The sequence below is a fragment of the Serinus canaria genome, chromosome 2 (genome assembly GCF_022539315.1).
Source record: "Serinus canaria isolate serCan28SL12 chromosome 2, serCan2020, whole genome shotgun sequence".
In the NCBI taxonomy this organism is placed as follows: Eukaryota; Metazoa; Chordata; class Aves; order Passeriformes; family Fringillidae; genus Serinus; species Serinus canaria.
The window spans coordinates 61745586-61767093 of NC_066315.1; the positions used below are offsets into that span (position 1 = coordinate 61745586).

General features: G+C 41.6%; 1 long non-coding RNA gene across 1 annotated transcript in view; it reads right to left on the minus strand.

The window, feature by feature from the left end:
- Positions 1–7403: 7403 nt before the first annotated feature.
- The window catches only part of LOC127059314 (uncharacterized), a 33781-nt gene continuing 19676 nt past the window's right edge, over positions 7404–21508 (minus strand). The window contains exons 2-3 of the long non-coding RNA XR_007777005.1: positions 8430–8506; positions 7404–7457 (exon numbers count right to left, since the gene is read on the minus strand). This is a non-coding gene — a long non-coding RNA (uncharacterized LOC127059314). The remainder of the gene's footprint in view (positions 7458–8429; positions 8507–21508) is intronic.

The following is a 21508-nucleotide window of genomic DNA, read 5'->3' on the forward strand; positions in this document are numbered from 1 at the left end:
GTGTGCCACAAGACTGAGTGAGTGAGCTCTAACCTTTCCTCACTAAAGCAAAGCAAAAGATACCAGGCTTGTTTCACTCTGTGGATAATGAACACAGTTCAATCTCTCCTTCAGTTACCTTCCTCATACTCCAGGCTATGTGTCATTGTGCAAAAGCTGATTTTTGATTATTTTTAGTGGGTTTTTTTCACTTTTTCCCTCAGAGAAAATTATGGATGAGAAGGTAGGAATTCCATCTAGGAGAACACCTTGTTCTTGGCTCCTTCTGGTTCAGCATTTTAGCAGCAAAAAGCTATAGCTATTTCAGCATCCTTTACTGGGATCAGCTGGTGTCAATGCACTTTCTCTGAACATACTCCACCTAAAAATCTGTGTCTGTGCTGTGGGACAGGTATGACCCACCCCATTCTGCAGAAGTGGTCACCAACTTTTTGGAGGGTATCACAGTTCTTTCCCTGGTTATGCCCCAAATTTCCTTCCAAAGGAAGGCAGGGTGAGTGAATGGAGGCTGAGCAGCACAATGCCCCAGAGCATCCCTGCAGACACTGCAGACAGAGCACGTGCACCTTAAGGAGAGATGTAGTTCCTCTTTACCACAGTTATGAGTTTTCTAGCTGGTTAAAACCTAACACAGTATGTAAAAGTTCATCATGATGAGTTAGTACAGAGTGAATAGGAAAAAAAAATTCCAGGATGCAAAAAGAAAACACCTTGCCTTAATTTTTTCACTGAAACTGAAACACCCCAAGTAGCCAGTTGTGATCAGTGTGATTCTGTACAGCTCAGGGAATGGCAGCAGTTTTAGTCTTGAAAAGGTTATTAAGGGCTTTAAAAATAGATGCTTCTTGATTCATGTTAAGTTTTTCCTCTTCCTTTCTTCTTGATGAATGTTAAGTTTTCCCTCTTCTTTTTAGTTCACAGATGTGAGCTAAATGTGCAAGGAAGAAGCCTCCTATTTATTTCAGAATCAAATTCTAGTTGAAAATAAATTTCTTTTCCCTGTTGTTTCCTAAAATGCACAATTCAGCTTGGAGCAGAGATCAGCTGATGATCACTTTCATGTTTTACATATTTCCTCCAGAAAAACAATTTAGTATTAATGGATATTCACGCAGCACTATAGAATAACATTCAGGAATTTTACTTTACTGAAATCAAGAGGACAAATACAATCACTATTTATTTTGCACATGTTACATATCAACCACATTAAAAAATCCCATCATTTCCCAACATCCTTCCCTCAGAGGAAAAATCTATATAGATAGTTTCTGATTGTTTTTTAGTGAACCAAAATATTTAAATTCAGCTATACTGCATTTAGCATTCATTGTCCTTGGGGAAGTGGAGAAAGAACCCAAACTGAAAGCACCAAGAAATGGAAATACTTACTTTTTGTAATTCCTAGTGCATTCAAATATCATGGAGCAAGTGTTCAAATAGTCAGGTATCAGATTCTCATCCCAGTGAGGAAAATGGAAACAAAAAAAAATAGGCAGGAGAAAACCAGAAAAAATAAATGGAAAGATGGCATGAGCAGATAAAACTAGATAAGGAGAGAAGGAAAAATTGTGACAACAGGGGAACATCCTGTGAAATGACATGTGGAATTTTACATGCTGGCCTCAGAGACGAACAAGTCCCGAGATGGTTCCTGGGGTACAATTCTTCTCCACCTCCCTGCTACCACAGTCACCTGGTAACATGGTAAGTGGAAGAGTTGATCCCTGTCATCTTTATTTAGCAGTTTTCCAATTCAGTTTGTATGCAGCTGCCTCAAAGAACAAAGCCTCTTGAAGGACAACACTGCAGAAGGGTAAACAGAACTTTTTGAGGACCTAATTTTTGGCAATATCTTTCACCTCTTGAGTAAGATTTCCTCAGAAGCCCAAAAGTTTTACACACAGCTGCTACTGCTATTGAATAGCTAATGGAAACAGCCACAGTCACCTAAAGAGATCTCATTCTTGGCTAGGAGGTTGTTGGAGAGGAAGCCACCAAGGTAAACCATTCTGTTATTTCACCCTGGGCAACCTGATCCAGTGGGGGGCATCCCATGGCACAGGGGTTGGATCTTTAAAGTCCTTTCCAACCCAAACCACAATATGATGCTTCTATGCTAATTCCTAAGACAAAGGGCTGCACTTTCAGAGAAATAGAACAAGTGCAATGCCCTGTCAGTAATGACATTTTCAAGAGTGTATGAAACAGCAGGGAGGAGAATGGGAGACTGAACAAATACTGATCAGTTTCCCTCTAATAACTATGCAGCAGTAGTTCTTCTTTTTGAGGAATAAAATAATTTCTGGAAGTATTTTTCCCTCATAAGGTCGTAGTAACCATAAGTATAAATTCAGTGATTTTTCCACTGTTTGTTAAGCAGGACAGATTTTTTTCCTTTCCCTGAGTCCTAAATAGGATGTGTAGTTTCAGCTCCCATGTGTTCCAGCTCTAGAAGCAGTTGCTCTAATCATGGGATGTGCTAGAAGCCAAGGTCATCAGCAGAGAAAGCCTGTGCCTTTGCAATCCCTCACATGTGTCCCTCCGGCTCCTGCAGCTTCCTTTCCTGGCAGCAGCTGCTCCTGCTCTTCACACTGCTTTTAAAAGCAGTAAGGAATGGGAGAGTGAGGGTAATACAGGTGAACAGCAGCAGCACAGTCTTGCAAATGAGCCATCACAACATGTCCAGCTATCATGTTCTGTGTAGCTCCATGTTGGATACACATCTAACAAATAAACTGGCAAAAATCTAAAATACCTAGGAACTCCTTCTCCTACATCAAATTCATTTGAAATGAGCAAAAGTTATCGGAGGGATGCACTGACAGGTAAACACATGGAACATGATTCTATACGTTCTGTAAATGGATGTACAAACCCAGTGTTACTGTGGAGCTGTTGAAAGGTGCTGTCTTGGTTTAGCAAGTTCAGCTGGGCAGCCCCAAGTCCAGCTTTCCACACACTTCAGTGTGACAGCTTGGTTGAGGCCAATATTTCCTTCAGAGGCATCTCAGCACCCTGTGCAGTTCTTGTCTTTCTAGCTCACCCTAGGAAAGGGAGCACAAGACATGGCAGGTTTTTCTCCACCCTCCAAATTAACCTCCTCCCAGACTCTCCCAATGGATTGAGGGCAATCTGAAGTGGTGCTGCCCTGAAATTTGCAGTTTCTGCCCATAATGATTTACCCCCCTGTGCTAGTCACAGTTCATGTTTCACCTCTGAGGATGAGGAGGGGTTAGAGACCAGGCTGCTGAATAAGATAGGATCTAACTCTGGACTTTCTTCAGCACAAGCAGTGTAGCCTGTTGGATTTCCAGGTTCTCTACACAAACTCCTCAAGTCATTCAGATAAGTGCTTCTCTAAAGATAGTTTTGCTTAGGCTGTGTCATACAGAACACACACATAAGAGTGAGTGGTGAGAAAAGACTCTCTCCATGAGAGTTAAAGCTGCAATGACAAGTTCATCAAAGTTAAGGCTTATCATCCTGAAGAGTATCAAGATGGTGGCTTGGTACCATTTGGGATAAAACAGGACCTACACCTTTCATTGTGCAGCAGTTCCAGCTTAAACCAAAATGCACATTGCCTCCCAAGAGCCCGTGCCTCCAGAGATGCCCTTCCCAGCACTGTGGGAGTTTTAGCTCAAACAGGAAATTAGTCCCTTGCAGGAAAAGTGGAACCATAATGCTCCTCATCTTCAACTTCACCACACCATGGTCAGAAAATCTGTTTTTCTGGTGACCAAGAGTGGTTTGGTTCTGTTTAATTTATCTCTCAGCTTGTTTCATGGTTTTTTTATGATATAAAAAATGTTCCAAAGGCACTTTTCTGAGAAAATTCTATTGGACTTTTAATTCCAAAAAAAGCTCAATTTCTTCCCCCCCCCCTTTTTTTTTTCCCTCCACTTTTTTTTTCCCCTCACTTTTCAAAAATCGTTAACACTAATATCAGATTTCTTTTTTTTCTGTGGGTTATAAATTCCTGGCTTTTTTCTGCAACTCTAACTACCTGTTAACATTTTCTTGCAATATTCCCATCTAATTGCCTTTCTGTAATTAAATATAAAATTTTTCCCACATGAATTATCACTAGGACCTAATCCCAGATCCCCAAATCCCATAGTAAAGATCTGTTCTGTACAAGCTGACACAACAGTAGTCAATTCATTGAGCACAGACTCATCTTTTCCACGAAGGCATTTAGCATCTTTGCTAAAACTGTCTCACTGGCAATTTCAGCTAATAAGAAAATGAAGTTAGCGCAAAGCTCGTGAAAATAAATTCTGCAGAAGACATCCCTCTGCTTTAATAGAGATTGAATGGAGTCCATTTCTCTTTCCCTGTGTCCCAAACAACACATCAAAACAACATTTAGCAAGTGAGCTGCATTTCACAACACCCTTGCATCAGAGGTGGACTTGGCAGCATAAATGCACTAGAGAGGGGAAAGTTGGTTGTTTGGGGTTTGGGTTTGTTTGGTTTTTTTCTGTCCAGCCTGTTTTCTCCCAGTACTTTAGGATTACCCAAGATTACTCCATTATCTCACTTGGGTCTCCAGTGGCTGTTAACCCTCTATGTTGCCTAAGTGCCAACACCAGAGACCTTTTCCCCTGCCCCTTGAACTCAGGTTGCAGAAGTGCTGGGGAGCCCTGCTGTTAATTCCTGGCATATCCCAACCTAAGTTTGGCTCAAACACCATGAAATCACAGGTGGGAGAGAGGGAGATGGGTGCTTTTAAAAACAGGCATTCCAAGTCCTCTTTAACCAAGCAAGGGGAGAGAGCTGGAGACATCACTCAGAGCAGGTCATCCATATGATGATTTCCCCCCATTTTTCAGTTTGCTTAATGGTTTCAGAGCTACTATTTTCTCAAGTGCAGTGGTGGTTAAATAGTGTATGGAAAATGTTATTTAACTTGAAACGTCCTGCAGGTCTTTCTAAGTTCCTCCTGTGCTCTTTGGTAGGAGTAACTGCAGGCCAGGTATCACCCTGTTTGGTGTGACTCACGGAGATACATCTCAGAAAATGTGGCCCATAAAACTCCTTCTCAGATTTCTTAGCTTTTCTGCCCAAGAATATTAGAAATGTGACACTTGAAACCCGTTTTCCCTAAACATTTGGTCTCTTCAAGCGCCTTCACACAATGTATGTGGCAGGCAGATGCAAAGGGGACACAGACATGGCTGAGACAAATGCTTCCCCATTCAGCAGGGGATGTGTGGATTTTTTCCTTTACTTCTGCTAGACTGCTCCACACTCTGCTGGTAATGACTGTATCTGGGTTTTTTGGGGGAATTTTTTGTATGCTTACTTCTTATCCAGTAGCTTTGTTCATGGAAATAAAAGTATTCTTAACAGCTTGGAAAACTTCCTTTGCTTTAACTTGGAAAGGCTGAATTCAGTTCCCAAGCACCTCAGTGGGAGCTGGATAAAACAAAATCCTTTACCTCTTACCACGCAGCCACTGCAGCAGATGCTGAATTTCCTCTTACTGATTGGTTAATTTATCCTTTTGTGATTGCAATGTACCAAAAAGTCCTACATTTCTTCCCATATGCACGGTTTTAATGAGCTTCTGCAAAGAGACCCAGACCTTCTGCTCCTTCCACAGTCTCTAGACATTTTAGAGCCCCGAAGCTTCAGCCTCCACAGGATCTGTCCTGCACCAAAGAGCTCTCTGTGCCTGACAAGGAGATTTGGGGTATTTCTCACTCGTTTTTCTGCATACTCCATCTCCAGAGTGTGTTTATCCTCCCTTATGACTATCTTGCCTAGCCAAATCATAGCTCTGAGTAGAACTGCAAACAAGGACATCATGTCCTCTTACAGCCCAAGGGGGAAGAGGAGCAACAAGGACTTTACAGGTAACGTTTTTGTATGAAATCTAAAAAATAAATTGTGTATTTACCTTAGCTAGCAGCCATTTTCAGTTTGATAAATAGGTACAGCTATCCCCAGGACATCAGGTTAGTAGACATAGCTTAAAAAGAAATAGAACTATGCTGTTTCTTCCTTCATAAAGAGCTCTGCCAGTCTTTGTTTTCCTGTCTTTCTTTGCTTCTCTTCATTAGTTTGATATCTTTGAAGATCTTTTTAAAAACAGTCTTCTATTTCGAAAAACCATGTCAAACTGAGAAGGAGGCTCCCCAGAAATAGAGCACTGTTTCTACAGAAATAACTCTAATTGATGAATTCTACATAAATCACCAAATAAAAATCTTTTCAGATAATTAGAATGCCAAGGGATGGCAGCTCATCTGCTGAATTTAATAATTACATTTAAGGGCCCCAATGTTCATTGGAAAGATAATCTTTGCATGCTTTGTGGTGATGTTCCCTAAGATATCCAAGTCAAATGTGCTTGTGTTTGTTATTCTTTTCAGAACATGGTGGTTAATTTAACTCTTGTTTGATATGTGCTGAAGTACCTGACGTGCCTTCAGGCACTCCAAAGATTTCTACCCTCTGATAATAAGACATGAGAGAAAGACTCATGATATTTACAAATTGTGAAACTAATCACACCCTAGACATTGTTACTGAATGGATTTTCATAAAGTTACTCTGGATTTATGCCTCTAGAGGTTAAAAAGCAAACCATAACTTTCAGACAAACTTGCCATCACAAATGGCAATATTGCTTTGAGCAGGGCAGTTAGAATCTGTATTTTGGGCTTGCTCTGTTTTACAACACCTTTAATGAGCAGCATGTAACCACAGGCAGCTGCAGATCTAGTCTCATAAAGCATGCCAAAATAATTAAAAGAAAAAGGGAAAAATGCTCATGTTCCCAAGTTTTGTCATTTTCCCACCACTGGAAAAAGGATTTTTTAAACAAGCCCTCCATAATGCTTTGAATGTTCAAATACAGGGCTGAAACAGAAGCTGTAAGCACTCACCATGCCTCAAGAAAAAGTGAAAATTTTCCATTCAAATCAGAAGGAAAAAAAAAAAAAATAATAGGAAAAGAAATTTCCTTCTCTGTTTCTGTGAATTAATTTTAGAGATTGGCAGAAACCATAAAACTCAGATTCGGATATAAACCTGGGATCATATGGCTCAAAATGGAGCTGGGTAATGTATCCAGACCACCACAGTTGCTGTCAAAAAGGTAATAACTGGTTAGTGGGCAAAGTCCCCTATCTCACAGCATATTTCCTGATACCACTACATCTTATATCCTGTATTGATGCGCCACAGATATAACACCTTAGGACCCTGCGACAGGTATAACATGTTTTTTTAAAACAAGTACATAGCTGGGATAATAATTTTCACTAAAAAGCTTGAGCCTCATTTATAGAATTTCCTAAAAATCCATTTCAGTCAGTGAAAGACAAATTCTACTTAAAAATCCAGCAGGAATGGATATTTAAATACAGCGACTCACCCAAAATTTGACCCAAATCCCAGTCTTTATGTTGACGAGTTCCTGACAATTCCAGTTTAGTCTGGGACTAAAAACAGAAGCAGACAAATATTTAAATACATGAGCTTTTACAGAAAGCATTCATACTGGACAAAAAGGACAACATGAAATGGATATGGTAATATTTTTCATTTTAGGAAAAAGGAGTTTATTACAGACTATCATTCAGCTAATCTAATGTGTTGCCAATATTTTTATTTGATACCAAGGAAATAAAGGGACTCAATAAAGCCACTTGGATGATGACAAGTAATAGGGAGCTAGGTCCTAGACATTCATATTGCCTCCTTAATCATAACAGTTCCTACATTGTTTAAAATATAAATCACACAAAGTGGTCAAATAGAGCTTTAATTCTCAGTCTAATGATTACATTGGTCAATTTCCAAGACCACAGCTAAAGGCCATGAGAACTTTTTAAATATTTTCCCAGCCATATACATATTGTCCCGAGAATAAAATAAAAAAAAAAATTAAAAAAAAAGGCAAGCAACCAAGAAAGAAAAAGAGCAGAAACCATATTAAAAGCACAATTGTGAAATAAAACATTCAACAAGGAGTTACTGCTCTGCAAGTGAGCTTTGAAATTACCAGGAGACATGAACATTTTGGTTCAGCATCCCACTGAATTTTCACGATCATTTTGGAAGGTAGAAGAGACCACATAAAGCCGGATGTCCTTACAATGGGCTTGATGGTTTCAGGTTTCCTTCTTTCTTTCTCCCCCCCTCTTTTTCTTGTGTGAAACAGACTGTTCATAGAAAATTATTTCAAGAGCTTTCCCTTCATTTTCCTGTGCAGAGCTACAACAGAGTGCTATTAGCATCTGGCTCTGCATATGCCTACAAGCTCATTCATTTCAAGCCACTTTCAAAATCAGGGCCTTGACATGTGATAATTCCCTAAAAATGTCTGATATGGATGGAGTTTTTTTCTTAGAATGTACTTGAAATTTCAAAACACTCCCAACTCCCTGCAAGTCTCCTCTCAAGAGACTAACCTTCTGGGGAATCATTCCTCATAGTGTTCCAATAAAGAAGCAGCCTGACAAATGCTTAGTATGATGAAAAAAAAAACCTGAAAGACATCAAAATAAAAATATGAATATAAATTTACAAGCTGTATTAGTCATAATTAACCAGTCAGGAGAAATAGCAGTGTATGAAGTTCTGCAATGTAAAAAGAATTGAATATTTTAGCAATTCTTTAGGAAGGTACTGAACTTTCCTTGCGATTAATTATTCATCCATAAAACTTTCCTTATTTCCTCCTCAAATTACTGCAGAACTTTCTTCTCCTCGGTGAGATCAGGAGTGTAATCACATGCATGTATACAGTGCACAGACAAAAACACATACCCATCAAAAAAGCCACACCAGATACCACCCCCAGCTTCCCCCAGTTGTACATTTGATGCTTGCTGGTGCCATTAAGCAAACACAAAACAACAGCAAGCGCATTCTGTTGAAATGTTTAGCTAAATGGAACCAAAACAGTCACAGTTCACAATTTCATAAATACATTAATTAGAAGTGTCTCCAAATAGCATGTGATTTTGAATTATTAACATAAAACACTGCATTATAAATGACTGCAAATTGCATTCCTTAGTGCTCTCCATGCTTAATTTATTATGCTGTAGAAAAATTTGCAAATTACTTCACTGTTTTATATTTAATGGATAGTTTTATATGTATATTGTTTCATTAAGATAAAATTAAACCACTGTGTATGTATTATATGCCTTTCCAGTGACATAAATGTCACTAGAGACCCTCAGACTTTGTCAGAAGGGGAGTGTGCTTTCTGTCATCTCCTGGATTTAATAAAGTGATGAAGAGAAGTTTTGAGTTTCTGCCCTTTCCATGCCCATCCATAATCCCTTCTTCCAGACAGCCCATTTCCGAAGTTTGCAGATGGCACTGCTGAAGTTTCCTGCATTTTGAAAATATGGAGGGTGTTGGTGGAGAAGCCAGGGCTGCTCCGTGGTTTGAAGGCAAAGGAGTTTTTCCAGCAGTGGCCTCTGCTGCCAGGGCAATGCAGGTGCCATGCCAGCTGTGCTCTGGGGGTGAAAACGGAGATAGCAAGCCAGGTGGTCCTCCTGCCCTGACCCCCACAAGCACAGACACCTCTGGAAAACCCCTTCAGTCTCCCAGGAAGAGGAAAAAAAAAATGGCTGCCATGGGCTGGCTTGCTGTATTACCAAGGTTTTTGCTGTCATATCTTCCTTCATTAGGGAAAGGATGGAAACAAAGCATATTAGGAAATGCTGGTGATGCTAGGTGGGGATATGTGCCAGGAGAAACACTGGGGAGGGAAGGTGAAGGACACCATGTATGAAGGGAAAATTCATTAAATATGTAAATACAAAGACATCCATCTTTGACAACTTCTTTGCATGCTGTCTCTTCTTAGCCATTTGTCTTCCCTATTTGTAAATTCCTCAGAAGAGGAGCTGCCTCTAACCATGTGCTTGTTGAGTGCCTGAAACAATGGGGACTCAGCTTCCCTGAAAACCTGAACTGCAAATAGACCATAAATAATAGATATTATTTATGATACATAAATAAATAGCATTAGGCTATGAAGATGCATGCTAGATGTGTTTAAAGTGGCTGTATGATTCCCTGTTTTCTGAGAACTAATAACATTTCTTTGGTGGATGTCATAGATATTCATTTGAACTAACTTTCAAGCCTTTTCAAAGGACAACAAAGTTACTGGTTACCTGAGTGCATGGGTTCCATGTAGTTTTCAGAGGTGCTTTTGTTTAATAAAAATATAGCACAATAAAATACTGCAGTATGGGTAGGAGGTGGAGAGATGGCCTATTTGGGAAATCTAAAAATTCTGCTGTAAGTTGAAATTGTATTAATGAAATTGAAGCTACAAGACGATTCATGCAAGAGAGAGAGAGAGAGAGAGAGAGACAGACAGCCCTCTGAGCTATTCTTTTCAAGTAATGAAGATGAGACTGTGTCAGAGATTGAGGTGTCAAAACTGGAAGTGCTGGAACAAATTCACAAATTAAAGAGCAACAAGTCACCATGACCAGATGGCATACATCTGAGAGCTCTGAAGGAACTTAAGAATTAAGTGGTTGAGCTGCTAACAGGAAAATATGCAGCCTTTCATTAAACTGCTACCATGCCAGAGGACAGGAGGTAACAAATACCTCATCTCACAAAATCCGGAAGGTGTGTTCCTGCAAGCTTGATTAAAGCTGCAGATTGCTTTTCTCTTTTAATCATCCTGGCTTCAGAGTGAAGTTGGGCACATCCAGCAAAGAGAGCTGCCCTCAGCTGATGGGAGCCCCTGGTGAAAGCCAGCACAAGCGTTTTGCTGACTCAGCATACAGTGCTGACCATTAACCTGGCTATGGCTGGGGGGCCTTTCAAGGACTGACTTCAGTGATAATTAAAAACCAACTGCCCTAATTACCCCCTGCCTCCTTAAACAGCATTTAGATTCCACAAGTCCCTCTCCCTGGCAGTATTTTCAGGATAGCTTAACTCTTTCCTGGGCACATTTATGAATGTGATGAGAGGACAAAGCTATCACCTTACCAACCCAGGAATATCCTGGGTTTAAATAGTGGTTTTACCTTCCACATCTATTTCCTTATGATCCAGATTAAAAAAAAAAATCTTTGTGGTAACATTCAGAGGAGAAAGCACAGAGAGGAAAAATAATAGTTCAAGATCTACCTGTGCAGAACCTACCATGTATTTGCATCATTGTGTAGATTTTTGGGGGTCTGTTTGATCACCTAGTGCTGTAGAGCACAGCTGCTGTGCTGCTCCTCAGAGTGCACACCAGCACAGAGCCCAGCTGATGCACAGGATTCCGTGCAGACGTGGCCCCACAGCCTCAGGTACACCCCATGGATCATCAGTGCAAAGCCTCAGCAGAGCACCCCTGCCTTTTCCTGCCAGGCAGGCAGGAATCAGGAATGCAGGCGGGAATGCAGACAGATCTCGCCTCCCCAGAGGCAAGGCTGGGGGATGCAGAGATCTCCTATCACATCTTCTGGGTGTTACAGAACAGAGAGCTTTTGCATTGTTATGCTCACATCAGATTGACTATAGTATATCTTCCTGCTAGGTGCTTAGGCTGTGACAGACAATTTCAAGATTTAGGTAAGTCATCTGTACCAGTGAAGGTCTTTACCAGTCACTGGTACTATTAAAAATACATCTCTCTTCCAGGGGGAACACACTCGACCTTCATGCCCAGCCACTTTTTGTGTTCTTACAGTTAATGAAGGCCCTCGGGAAACAAGTTATCTCTTTGAAGATTACAAATAGATTTCAAACTATCAAAACAAGAGCTGTGGGAGAGCAGCTTAGCCATCCCCCCAAAAAACCCATGTTGAGAGTAAAAAAAAAAATACAGGAAAAAAGAAGATGGGGTTCTTCTGCAGCAGAACCTGAACCTTGTAAAAGCTTTCATGTGTGACAACTAGAGACTCTCCTGCCATTTCAAAATATTCAAAACTGGAGAACTGTTATCTAGGATACACAGAAAAGGAGGGGGAATATCTGCTTGAGAATAACCAGACACTTGCTGCTTCAGACACATATTTCTAACCTGTAAGAGTGAGACTTACATCTCTAGTTCTAGTGAACACCACAAGCCATTATTCAGGGTGAAAGAAGCTCTCTTTCTAGTTTGGAGAAGTTGAAAATAAAACATACACACATGCAGGAGGCTGGAGTTTTTAAAAGTATTTTTTCCCACAAATTAAACATCTATGTAAAAGAAAACTTCTGGCCATGAGCACTCTTGATTGCTTAGGGGCTTCTTAGCATCCTGAAACCACTTCTCTTGCACTGGAGGACAGCTGTAAAGCAGATGTTAAGAACCCCTGATTCAGATGCACGGGCTGGGGGCCAGCTCTTACCTTGTCATGTTGTTTAGCCTGAACACTTGCTCAGTGTTGTGCAGGCTGTTGTCCAGCCCCCACTGGAAGGACCAGTGCTTGAGGACTCCTCACTGAATGCAGGACTGTGAGGTGTGCGGGATTTGTTCTCTGAAGTGGGCGGTCTAGAGAGCAAACCCTTTTCATCCACAGATGCAGGGAAGTCTTGGCTGCATCATCTGCACACTATAACAACTTTGGGATTATGATGCTTTTTAACCCTGGATCATTCCTAGCTAGAGCTGATACATCAGTACAAAGAAGGAGGAAGACTGCTGCTGTCTTCTGACAACAGCTGACAAACCCGCTTTCTCCTTCCAGTGCATGTATACTCATATTTTAAAGGAAAACATGGTCATTTGTTCAGGAAATAAAATAGTAACAACAAGCAGTTTAAACTTTGACCTAATTTCTTAGTATTCTTAAAATAAACATCAGTGAGTGAGCAGCAGGGGATGAGAAGTCCAAATCCACTAGCAGCAGTTTGGGTGGGCTGGAGAAGACCATTGTGTCTCATGTTTTCTCCCTCTGGTGGATCTGCTGGAGAAGGTCTATTTTTCCCACTATCTCAAAAGTCTTTACTTTTCTTTCACAGTTACCAAAGGGCCATTTCTCCCTCATCTTTACATCAGTTTCCACCTTCAGAGAGGCAAGTTTAAGCAGATACATCAAAGTTCTTTGGATGGTCAGAGCCACTCAGTCTTCTCCTAGAATGGACAATCCCAGGTTTTAGGTCATGATGGAAAGTCCCATCATGAGTGACTTTTGTATTTTCAAAATCTGTTGGAGGAACTGCAAACAGATGTTCTTGCAGAAGTGTGGAAAACAGGATATGCGTGGGAGTCCTTGCTGGGACAAATGGTGGCAGTCCTGTGGATGAAGTAATGGCCATAGGCCTTACACTCAGCAGAAACCATCGGTTTAAAAATATCTAACCCTCCCAACTTATTCCCTGTGCATTCCTTTCATGGCAGTCACTTCCTTATCCTAAATCGGGCAATAAATATGGGCAAATTCACAACTTGCTCTAGTGACTTTTAACCTAGAATTCTATGCAAGCTGCTTTCATGTTTTATCACAAGTGAATTCCACGCATGATTATGAAAACCCAAGTTTTCCCATGCTTGAGTCAAATCAAGGCCTATGCCAACATTTTTGCAGTCCCAAGGCTGGAGCAGTACAACTTTTTCTTCCTGAAGCCATCACAGGAAAACTCCACTTGGTTCAGAAACCAGATGTCCTTTAATACTCTGCAGTGGTCACTGGCTGCTTTCAAGCAAACGTGTGGTGCTGACCAATACTGACAGATCCCTCCGTGTCAGGCACCCACTTCACAAAGAGACAGACAGTTTCTGTATGTCCCTTGCAGCCACTGAGCTCTCTGGGCTTCCTGCAGATCTTGATGCTCTCCCAGGACACAGTCCCAGCCAGCTGCCATCTCTCTGGCTGCATCTGCTGCATGTTTCATAGTCACTTCCATCTCTACACTCTTTTGGAACCACCAGAAGCTCAATTTGATAAGCTTCGAGTTGGCCTGAAAAATGCAACTGTTTTTCAAATCTCTAATTGGCTTTTGGCAAAATTTACCTCAGGCTCTATTTTTTATGGCATCTTTACTGCTAGCATTATTTTCTTCTGGTTGAAGTGATAGGCAGGCAGGCAAGTGACACAAATGTATGAAACTCTCAGGAAGCAGACAAATACTAAATGAAACTGAAATTATTTCTTTTGTGTAGCTTAAGCAGGCTCAAACAACAGAATCAAGCTGACCTTGAGTGAAAACCAAGTATGGCTTCTTGGCTCACAAGCTTAAGTAGCTTCAGGACTTTCGTCTTCCCCTAACAGAGTTTGGACACAGAGACTGGTGGATGCAGAGTGTGGCCCCAAGCAGGCAGTAGGAAAGCGGGTTTGGGAAAGCCAATGTAATCTGTGTGTTCTTACCACTGGGACAGCTCCTGCCTGCTGGAGTTAATGGAGGCAGCAGCTCTGGTATGGTGCCAGGCTTCTCCCCAACTCCCTGTCCTTCTCAATCCAGCCAGAACTGTTCATCTGGAAATTTGGGGGTATGATGAGATCAGCCTAAAGCACTTCTCCAGCCAGTGCAAGAGAATTCCACAGCGGATGGACCAGCTTGCTTCTGTTTGATGTAGCACAGCACTTAGGGTAAGGTCATTAACTTTTCCAGGATGTAATTTCTTTCATTTTGTGGAAGTCTCAGGTCCCTGAGCTTTGCTCAAGACCCAGAATCTAATGTCTTTTTCTGTTTTCTCCCTGACAAGTCTCAGAGATATTAAAAATCAAAAGAAGACTCTAAGGAGCAAATAAAGTCTCTTTAAAGCACTGTTCCACTTTTGTGTTAACTCACTGAAGGTTTTTGCTCTCTCTGCCTGGCCCCAGTCAGATCTTGCATAAAAGGGAAAAAATGCACTTTAAAGTGCTGTTTTCTTTCCACTTCCCTCTGCACCTCAAATCATTAGTCTTTCTGCATTTCTCTTTTATTCCCAGACTGGCTTGTGCCGAATCAGATTATAATACATTAAACCTCCAAGAAACACAAAGCTCTCCAAAGTGCTCTTTGGGGTCTCCATACATGTGTTCTCTTGCTCTTTCCTGCAATAATTGCTGCCATCCCAGGGTCAGCTCCTGCGTGCAGGTCCCACTCCGACACACAGCCTCACCTCCTATCGCTGCAAAATTAATTCAGGATGGGGTCTGCCTGCACATCGCCGCTGCCTTTGTGCTCAGAAGCAAGGGAAATGCCTTGCCTGCAAGGATGCCCTGCCCTACTTTTCCAGGTTCAGTCCCTTTTCTGCAGAAAAGGGGTGTATATGGGCCTTCTTCAGCTTCTTTGAAGAAATAGGGATGATGGTATTCCAACCCACTTCTCTGGAACATCTTTATTCCCTCTGCTAAAGGCAGAGCTGTCAAATCACAGTCCTGGCCTGATTGGCACCTATGCCAAGGCTCCCTTGATTTCAGCAAGACCATGGCCCTCACACCTGTGGAGTCTAGTGATGACAGCCAGTGCTGGGAGAAGTTCAGCAACACTTGTTCTTTCCGAAGGAAACACTGTCCTTAGCCTGGCCTTTACTCCGAGCAGAAAGAAGGTTGTACAGGGATCTCACTGCTGTAAAGAACAGCCTCATCCTAGGACAGCACAGTGCAAAGAGTTGAATACAAGGCTGTTGCCAACCACATCGACATCAGTCAAAAAGCAAACAGAAATAAAACACAGTGAGGCACTACCCTGAGTGTGATTAGACTCATTAGTCACAGGTTATTGGAGAGCAATAGCTCTCATACTCCCAAGTAGTGCTTCCTGCTCCCCATAGGAGGAACATAAGGAGCTCCAGGAGGGGATCAGAGGTACAAATAGCCCTCATCTGTGGTGGCCAGGGCTGCTTTATCATGTGGCTGCTAAAGCTCCTGAGACATTTGCTGCTGCAGAGGAAGTCGAGTGAAAGGAATGAGCCACAGCCGTGGGTGAGCTCTGCAGCTGGAAGCACCTGGGGACCACTTCTGCCCACTCAACATCATTATGGCTCAGAACACAAGAGCGGTTATGAACCTACAGTAAATGAGTCATTGCAAGTTCTGCAGAAAATTTATTACTGGGGGAAAAAAAAAAAAGTATCAACCTGAACACTTGACTTCCAAAGAATCAATGTGCTCTGGAGCCATGTACCAGATTTTTTTGGCTTCTGCAGGGGCAGGACACACCAAAATCCTTGGTATCATCAAAACTGGAGATATGTTTTTCCATCAGGCCTTACACACAGAATATATTTGTATGGAAAGAAAAATCTTTTTCTTCCAGCCATCACCTCAGTTCCTTTCTTTCTTCCGGAGAAGTTGAGTCTACATTTCTTCTGAGGGTGTAGGGAGAGCAACAGTGAACTAATGCTTCCACTACAGCTTTGTTAGATAACTTGAATTCCCTCATGAAGTGCTACTCTCCTCCCCATCTTGATCTCTTCCTCTGAAAAGAAGCCTGCTTTCATATTCTTGTGGTAGTTTAATAATGCGGGGAAATGGGTCCACGATGGAAAGAGGTAAGGTTAAAATCTGTTTCTACTCTTGCCCTAAGCAGGAAATGAGCAGATGCCTCCCAAAGTGAAAGCCTGGTTATCTAGCTTGCTGCAATGCTATGCCAATAAAGAAGCCTTTTTCCTATTTAAAGAAGTAATATAATAAAATGTTGGTTCATTTCATTATAATAGCTAGGAAGGATTTGCTACTTTCACAGCATAAATTTAGATTAATTTTTTAGATTTGACAACGTTATAAAAATTATATTGATTCTGAAATTATAATTTTAGATTGGTTCTGTCATTTTAGCCTATTAGCAGTCTTTAAATGAAGTGATCCAATGTTACAATCAATCTTATCTTCCATTATGCACTTCCTGGTGCTAAAAAGTGAGATCGATTCTAATTAACTACACTGGTTCAGTCATTTGGGTAGTTTGTTCAGGAAAAAAAAAAAAGTTACTGCCCTAATCACTAAACAATTTGTTATACATTTATGTACTGAATTAATAACCAAAACAAATGTCACTTCTGTGGTAAAAACAGTATGGTTGCAGCTCTCTAAAATATAGGATGGCAACATTAATGCTACTGGTTTAGCCAGTGCAGCACATGAAATATTTTCGGGGTCCACTTGAGGTTTAAGAAGCAAAACAGGGTCAGCAAAAAAAAATACTTCCTCTGCAGCACAGGCTGTAAATCTATATGTACATTCAAATCAACTTGGAAAATGGCATTTCCAACATGCAGCTGTGGCTGAGAGGACAGGCTTAAATGCTGCTTTAAGAGGCCATGATGGTGAAAATAATGCTATGAAGCAAGCTCATGTGATTTAAATATGAATCAGCTCAAACTCACTTATTTCTTCCAGCATTTCCTGGCTTCAGCTTGCACTGGGGAGACCTTGACACCCACCTTGACTTGTGCCAGTCTCAGAATCCATAGACCACTAGCCTTCAAATGAACTCTATAGATGTTGGCATAGGTGCAGGGCTGTGGGGGGCATGTATGCTGTGATCCTACATCAAATGAGCCTGAAAGTCTGATGAAATCTTGGAGAGAAAAGCAGAAGCCAGAAAGGTAGACTGATTTTAAAAGAGACAGCAAAGGCTGACCTCTGGGAAAACTTGAGGGATCATGTACATCTTCTGCAATTTTATTCTTTAGTATGTTTAAATCACTCTCTTAAACAAAACACTATTACCTCAAGTACAAATCTGTTGATTTTCTCATGCATAATGCTTGTGCTTGGACTTGCTTTTCCCAGCTGCAGCTTTAAAGAAATGCAGCACATACACCCTCACCACTAAATCAGCTTGTCTATCTGTCACATTCAGGGCAACTTGGAAACAATCTACAGCACAAGGGATGCTAGGCTTGCTTTTCCAGTCACTACCACTACATCCCTTTGTGTGCATCAGCATGCTGGAAAATGAGTCAAGAATAAGAAATGTGGGCCTGGCATCCTGCTGCAGGGTATTTCTTGACTTCCCTCCCTTTATAGGCCATCAGGCATGCTTTGTTCCTATTCTCCTCATGACATCATCTTACTAAGACGACTAAGTGGTGAAAAGAACTGCGAAAGGGAGCTGTAACTTTAAAATGTTTCACTTATTTATGGCTGTTTTGTTGTTTTTAAGATCTCAACCTTGGTCATTCAATGGAAAAGATAGGAAAATTGCTGTGAGCACCTGTATCTGCCTGCTTTGAGCTGAAGAAGCATCTTGGTCAGGGGAAGAGAAGTCCTGCAGAGATAAAACAACCAAAATGGCAAGTGGACCAGAACTGTACTTCCCTTTAGGCCCTCAAACACTGCTGCCAGTTGTCATGAAGCTTGCCAATAATTCTTAGGAAGGGGAAATCTCCGAACCCCATTTCCTGATCGGCTCCCTTTATCCTTTCCTTGAACATGTCTCAGCACTGAAGATGTGCTGACTGAAAGGATTGACTTTGGATTCTGCGACAAGCCAATGCAAAATTACCCTGGGTGATGCTGGAAGCTTTTGCATGGGAATATCCTTTTTATGCTGGCAGTTTGTTACTCGAGTGACAGACAAATGCCTGGCAAGAACAAGCCTTGATTTCACTGTTCCTGCTATTGCATTTGTATTGCACACTATCATTAATTATTTGCCATCTTGTCAGAAGCCCTCGGGAGCCCGATTCTCCACTGCCTCACACCTCATGTAATCATTTACATCAGAGCAAAGTGAGTGCAAAACACTCTCACACATCTGCACACAGCGAGGTCCAACTCCAGCTGGCATTCCAGCAGACAGGACAACGGAGGGTGAGTCTGGAAAGCATCAGAGGGTGCACATGCACACCACTCTTGTTTGCACATGACAAGCGGCATTGGCTCACCTTTAGCTTGATGCCACTGGCCAAGCAAGAGGACAGACAGACTCCTGACTGCCTCACAGCAGTGCCCTAAAGCTTCTTGAATCTCAGCTGCACAAGGCGCTGCAGACACTTTGTGGTGCGAGTCTGTCATTGACAGCGGCATGTGGGACATGCACCCTGCTCATGGTGCTTTCTGGGGTGACAGGGGTTCCTTTCTGCTGCAGCCCTGAGGAGCTGCTGGGGCATACCAGATCCCCCTCCATGGCCAGGGTTCCTCCCAGCAGAGCCAGGCACCCTCAGGAGCTGGATTCCTGAACACAGGGTGGCATTGCTAGCTGGGCTGTGGATGGGAAAGGCCAGGCCCTGGGGCACCCGGAGGAGGAGATTGTGATAATATTCACAGGGGTCTCAGGATGAGGGAAGAGACGAGAAAGTTGACTCTGTGTTCAGAAGGCTGATTTATTATTTTATGATATATATTATGTTTAAAACTATACTAAAAGAACAGAAGGAAGGATTTCATCAGAAGGCTTAGCTAAGAATAGAAAAGGAATGAATAACAAAGGTTTGTCTCTGACCAAGACAGTCTAGACAGCTGGACTGTGGTTGGCCATTAATTAGAAACAACCAGATGAGACCAATCATAGATCCACCTGTTGCATTCCACAGCAACAAATAAGAATTGTTTACAGTTTCTTCCTGAAACCTCTCAGCAACTCAAGAGGAAAAAATCCTAAAGAAAGTATTTTTCATATAACATGTTGGTGACAGGAGATGGCTGGGGTGATGTGGAAGGAGACCATGATGTGTGGCCAATGTCGCCCAGAAAGAAAAAGGGTGTGGTAGCAGGACAAGGTGAGACATACTGCAAAACAGAGGAGGTGACATTTCTGCAGAAAAACTGCTTTTGTTTCTTTCCCATTTCACAGGCAGCATGTCTATTTAAATGCGGCTTTTGCTGCCAAAGGACTTGTCATATTACATTAGGTTTAGCAACTTCTGCTGTGGCAAAGTGTGCAGCGTCTCCCTTCACATAAAGAAAATATTTTCACAAGTCTGTTCAACCTGCTAACTGTGATTACAGACAGTTGGCCCCTGACATGACATTTATTGCTCCAGCCTCCAAGTAAGAGCCTCACAGCACTGCCCAGCCAGCTACCTGAAGAGCACATATGTGTGTGGAGCTCTTAAACAAGTTTCTGCTAATGGCTTCATTTTGTACCCTTTTAGTAGGTCTTTAGCAGCTTGACAGAATACACGGTACAGTAAAGTAGTAAAAATAAAAAGAGCATGTGCAAGCCCCCTCTTTTTGGGCTGACCTTGAAATGTATATGATACAATATATTATATTCATTTGTTGCTGCAAGTGCTTTTTGCATATTTCTACTCTGCTCAGCAATATTCATCATAACTGAGAATCACTGCAATTGTCTACCTCCACTTGAGAGACAATCTCACACAGAGTGAAAATAAAAGAGAGTGAGAAACAACACCAAAACCGGAGACCTGCAACACGTGCTGACAACAAACACAAACAACAGGTTGACCTAGTTGGGCGTCTACGTCCAGGAGTCCAAGAGGCAACTGGCTAGAGGAAAGTTTGCCATGAAATGAAAAAAAAAAAAACAAAATAAAAAATGAGCCCCAAGAAAACCCAAAGCAGAGCAAATGAGCAAAGCAGGTACTTCCCTGTTCCCCACAGGATATGCTGATCACGGTCACAGCATCCACTGGAAACAACTGAGAGACCAACTTCTCCATCACTGCCTCCAGTAACTGTGCAGGCTCCTGCAAGACCTATCTATGTATTTTCCTGGCATTTGGGAAGAAAGCAGGCATAATGAAGGCTTTGTCAGTACAAGAGAACATAATCTGGCAGTCATTTGGTTATTAATGATTGGGCTTTTGGGGGGAGTGAGTTGTTTTAAATTGGGTTGGTTATTTCAAATATTTTGTATGAGTGTAAATCATTTAAAAATGTGTTAAATGGCCTGGCTTTTTGCCTTCACTTTCCTTTTCCTGCACAAGACATTTGCAGGGCCTGGATTCTTACATGACTTGGCCTATTCTGTCTCACTTTTTGGCAGGTCACTTTGCTCTATTCTTCTCCAAACAGAAATTAAGCTCTGGCCAAGGGAAAAGCAGAGCAGAATGCAGCCTGCTACAACAGCTTGCAGTGAGTTGGAAAGAACTCTGTGTTATAGATGAAAGCTGATCAAATACCCTTCTCTTTTTTGTTGTTAATTTCACTGTCTTATTTTTAAACTTGCATATGCATCTGCCAGCAGCATTGCATCTTGTTATAATATTCTTATTAAGCAGGTGGATGAATCATGAGCAGACAGGATTTAGTTCCATTTTGGTTAAGGGTTTGCTCTTCAGCCATTAAGTTTCATCTACATCTTCTGCTGGATTGAGAATTTAACTGATTCTACAGCATCAGTCTGAACAGCCTCCCTCAAAGTTTTGTTTTCTATCATGTTAGAAACTTATTTACAAAAAGATCATGTAAGATTCAATGCTGGGCACTCATAAATTCTTTAGCCAGAGTTGTATCTCCCTTGACAATGAAATAACTCATGCCCAGGAAGGATAACTAAGAGCTGTTGTTAGAGCTCTATTCTGCTTTCCTCATTTGCACTCTTTGTTGTTGGTGGTGGGTTTTTTTTCAATTTTCCCTTTTATCCTCTGCTTGTATTGATATCTGAAATGGGCCTGGATAACCAACAAGAGGTGGGTGTCAAAACTCGGGGACGGAGAGCTGACATTCCGAAACAAAACCATTTT